The sequence below is a fragment of the Coffea arabica genome, chromosome 10c (genome assembly GCF_036785885.1).
Source record: "Coffea arabica cultivar ET-39 chromosome 10c, Coffea Arabica ET-39 HiFi, whole genome shotgun sequence".
Classification (NCBI taxonomy): Eukaryota; Viridiplantae; Streptophyta; class Magnoliopsida; order Gentianales; family Rubiaceae; genus Coffea; species Coffea arabica.
The window spans coordinates 15,541,207-15,546,193 of NC_092329.1; the positions used below are offsets into that span (position 1 = coordinate 15,541,207).

Sequence of the window (4,987 nt, forward strand, 5' to 3'; positions counted from 1 at the left end):
CCAGTTTAGCCGATGTGGTAAAGTACACATACGGCTTACATTCATGCACACTTACAGTAACATTTGATCAATTATCAATCTTCAAGTTCAACTAAGTCGAGTGCAATAAAGTACACTCCCAACTTAGAAGGCGAGGGACAATTGAGATACACTTCACAATGAATCACTAGCAATATTCCATAATAAGCACATTTATCATATAATTTCACTTAAGTAAACATAAACAGTTAAACACATAAATTCAGAAACACTCACCAAATATCCAAATGAACTACTCTCGAGTCTCGAGTTTGTTTCCTGGCTCACAGCTACTTCCTGGGACAAGTTAATAATTCCAAAGCAAATACGTAATTTGTAGATGTTCACTTATTATTTATTACCCTATTATTTGAGCTATTAAAATCAAGTTTGACTTTTTAAAAAAAAAACTAGCTTTCTTTTATTTATTCCAAGGCAACGAGAAGCAGATACAATAGGTTTAGAGAATAAACTGACCGAGCCTTACCACCTACCGCCTAACAAGGCACTAGTCTAAGGGACGGGAATTCCCTAGCGTCCATAGCTAGGCAGCCGCGAATCTCCCTCGGTAGCTGTTGAACAGAGTCAAAAACCATACTAGGATAACCTTGCAGAGCCGCTAACCTGTCTGCAGCCATATTTGCCTCACAAAAGATGTGGATAAATGACACAGACACTTGATCCAAAAGTCGACGAATCTGTCTCAGCAAATTGCAATGCGACCAACCCCCCAGAGCTGACGATTTGACTAGTGACATAAGAACCGCAGAGTCAACCTCCACCAACACTTCCTGTACCCCCTTTGCCGCGCACACTCGCAACCCTTCCAGTACTGCTAGTGCCTCAGCTTGCAAGACCCCCTTCTCCCCAAACTCCTTATAAAACGCGAAAATAAGTCTACCCTCCAAGTCGCGCAATACCCCTCCTCCACTCATCCTTCCATTGACCATGCTAGCATATGTGTTTAATTTATATCGCTGAGTTGGAGGTTTAGTCCATGTAACTACCACTGCTTGCCATTTATGGGCGACTGAACGAGCCAAGCTTGCCCAATCACTCTCCATGTCTCCATAGAACTATGCCTTCTCAAATTTCCTCGCTCTTCCCAAGTCATGTATGAAGTTAACCACTTCTCGGATCACCCTCTGAGCTGAAAAGGCTTGCCCTTCAAACCTCACCTTATTCCGACCCTGTCAGATGAACCAAGATACCAGTATCGGAAGGATACATCTGATATGATGTGCAGGGAGGCGAGGCAGTGACGTGGCCCATTTCATCCATAGTAGCTGAAGATCCTCAAGCGGAAAGCGAAGTATGCCAAACCTATTACCAAAATGCCCCCAAACCTCCCGTGCCGTTGGGCCATTGACAAACAGGTGGAGCACCGATTCCTCATCCTCAAGACAGCAGGAGCATCTGAACACCGAGGGCAACCCTCTCCGACGGAGCACCGAATCCAAGGGAACACAGTTCCTTAACAGTCTCCAAGCAAAAATAGACATCTTCAGCGAGACACCCCTATTCCAAACCATACCATGCATTGAGAAGCCGCCTCGATGTTGCTGACATAGCTCCCAAGCCGAGCTTAGCGAAAAGCACCCCTTTGCTGACCGTGCCCACATGACCCGATCCTGCCCCTCCATGTCGAAAAGGATGTCCAAAATCGAATCAACGAGGTGATCCGGAAGCCATTGCAGGAGCCGGTCCCTATTCCACCCTTCCCGTCCCAAGAACTCTGCCACCAAAAAGTGAGGGCTGCCCCTATTTGCTGGCACCAATGTACGGAGGGGTCCAAGCTCACACCAAGTGTCAAGCTAGAAGTCCACCATACCCGGTCCCAGACTCTACGAAATGTGGGCCTCCTCCATCTCTCAAATACCAATTAGGCGCTTCCATATACCCTTCGGTTTGGCCACCGCTACCTGAAGTGGGTGTTGGTCTCCGATATACTTAGAGAACATAAAGTCCGACTAGATGGATCCTCTTTGACGCGGTCTCCACCATAACTTATAAGAGAAGACTTTGACCATGTCGTCCAATGACCTCACCCCCAATCCACCCTCCTCCGTGGGGAAGCACATCTTCTCCCCCAGTCCTGTGCTTTTTCCCAGAAGAAGGAGTTAAATATTCTCCCCAATGCAACTAAGACTGCCTTGGGGGGTTTAAGCACCTGCAGCAGATACAATGGCATCGAATTCAAGACATGTTTTAGTAGAATTAATTTCCCCCCGGTGGACAGCAATCTCGTGCTCCAGTGGCAGACACACACCCTCACCTTTGCAATAATCCCGTCGAAGGCAATTGAAGAACACCTACCCTGAGAAATGGGAACCCCAAGATAGACTAGTGGAAAGAACTGTCATTGAAACCTCAGAATGTTAGAAACAAGATCTACTTGCACCTCAGGCGCCCTTGACGGACACACAAAGCAACTTTTGGCTGCATTAATCTTTTGACCGGAGTACTGCTGGTATTGCTTGAAGAAATCGCCAACTGCCTCTAAGGTTTCTTGTGACAGCCTCGTGAACACAAAGACATCGTCCGCGAAGGGCAAGTATGGAACTTTAAGGCCTCCAGCCTGAAAAAATCTATGGCGACCCTGCTGGAACAAGGCATTCAACCCCCTCCCAAAGAACTCAGCAACTAGGACGAATAAGGCTGGAGAAACCGAATCTCCCAAGTTTGACTTTAAAATTCAAAATATAATATATTTACTATTAATTCTACATTTTATCTCGAAACTTATTGACTTTATCATTTTAACCAAGAAATATACATATGTTCTAAGATTATAATTTATAAATATTTAAATTAGGATTAAACTATTTTCCACTCAAGATTCAAAGATTCAAGCTTAGAAACACTCCATTGGTTCCCTTTTAAACTAGCCCGATTCTAAGCTGTTTGTAAATTAAATTTTATTGCACTACACCAGCCTCTCAAGTTTTATAATCTTAGAATGCTTGTGAAGACAAGATTAAGTGATTAGAAGCCATTTTATGTATATAGCGATAAGAAGTTACCTTAGAGTCTCTAAAAACATCATAGAAAGCTTAACTCGTCACCATTTCAACAAACGAAATTCCCGCAATATTACTTTAAATTTTCAGCAAAACTCCATCTTTCACTTGCTTAAAGCACTAAGTACTTAATATACATTTGGTCCAGCATAAACCAGGGCAAATAACACCTAGTTTCAGCAATTTATTCGATAAAAAGACACACACCTAATATGTCATCAGCAATTGCATTAGTCACTAACTCTTTTAGCAATATAGCAGCTTGGTTTACAGCTTTTTCCTCCCTAATTTCTTCAGTTTAACTCCAACTCATTGAGCCAAATATAACTATTAAACTGCAGAGTAGCCTTAAATATCAGATATGAAAGTTTACAGAGTTGGAGTTTGAAAGAAAAGCTGATCAGGAGTTTATGTCTCCCTCTCGGCCCTCTTAGCAGATTTCATCAGCTTTCTTCGCCAAATATAGCTAGGATTTCCGAAGTTTTTATTAGTTTCAAAGGCAAATATCTGTTAAGACAAGAGATTAAACATATCTCCATGCATTTGTTGGAGTTGTGTTTCCAAAATACCAAACAACAAGTTGCGTTTCTGTTCTCATCTTGTCGACACAACATTTTCCAGCAGGTAAGTAGTTACTAAACAAATTTTCCTTTAGCAGTACTCACCATCATCTAACATTCATCAAGTACGTTGGAATTAATGTGTTAGGAGGTGTTTGAACCACGGAATAAGATTCTGCAACCAAATTCTATAGAGAAAGCTGGAGAATTTCCATCTTTCCTCCTTCGGCCAGCTTAGCAAAACTTCCAACTAATTCTTGTAAAACTCTCACTCAAGTTATCAACTCTACTTTAGATTCTCAGATAGAGCAAGAGTGTAAACATATAGCTTGAATTCTTAGACGAAAATTGTTCCATAATCTCGAATAATAAGCTACATATCCAGTTCCTTTTCTCTCGAATGAAGCAGCAGGTTTCTTTCTTTGTTTTCAACTCAAAGTTTCAACTCTCACAAGTTTCTATAGCTAAACTTCACTTAATGCCAGAAATAAACATTTTCATGCATTTCCTATAATATTCTGCCATTTTTCCATTGATAACAAGCTGCAATTCAGTTAACCATCTCTCGGTTCCAACAGATTCAGTCCAGCTTCAATTTTATTACTTCATCAGATTTTTCCTTGGTTAAAACTTATTTTTCTTTGCTAAAAACTAACATGCAGCACATATATTCAGTTATACTCAGTAAATGAAGGAAGGTTACCAAGAATTTTACCTTTTTCCTTTAAGTTTTAACGGTTGCCGACTGCTCCTAATCTTAGCCTCGGTTCCTCAACTCTTGCACCAGCTATCTCTCCCGTTCCTTGCGTTCGTTTGTTTGTTTATGTTTAGCAGCTAATGGAGTTAATCAGCTTCCTCTCCTCACCTCTAGTTCCACTCTCCAGATAGAAAGAATGAAATAAAGAAGGAAAGAAAGAAAAGTCAGGGGCTGCCTGGTATCCTCTTCTTGTCACCGCCCAACTAGTGCACAAATGAATTTCTTAGCTCCTCTCATTCGGTCACTGCTTACTCAGCAATTTTGGTAGTAAGTTCCCTACTGGTAGCTGTCTAAATAGGAGTTACTCACCGCCCCAAACTGTCAGACAATTTCTACTCTTTTTCCTTTCCACCACTTGAACTTAGCAGACGGTTATCTAGCTTCCAGTAGGTTCTAATCTCTCCAAGTATTTCCTCTCTCGGTTCTTGTTTTGTGAAATTCTGACAGCTTGCTCCTTGGCTGCATGGTAGTTAATCTGAAATTTAAGATTGGTTTGGTCTTTTAGTTTTAGCCTATTTACGCACTAAGGGCTGAAATTTTATGATTTCTTGCATGGACTCCGAACTTCATTTGTTCCAATTTATATATTTCTATAAAAAAATTTTCCACCATTCTAGGATATTTCTAAATCC

The 4,987-nt window shown here is 41.4% G+C and overlaps 1 long non-coding RNA gene across 1 annotated transcript; it reads right to left on the minus strand.

Moving 5' to 3' along the window:
• Positions 1–413: 413 nt before the first annotated feature.
• LOC140016136 (uncharacterized) lies at positions 414–4,784 on the minus strand. The gene is made up of 2 exons (XR_011822489.1): positions 4,314–4,784; positions 414–2,704 (listed from the first exon to the last, which is right to left on the minus strand). It is a non-coding gene; the product is annotated as an uncharacterized lncRNA (long non-coding RNA).
• Between the last annotated feature and the right edge of the window lie 203 nt (positions 4,785–4,987).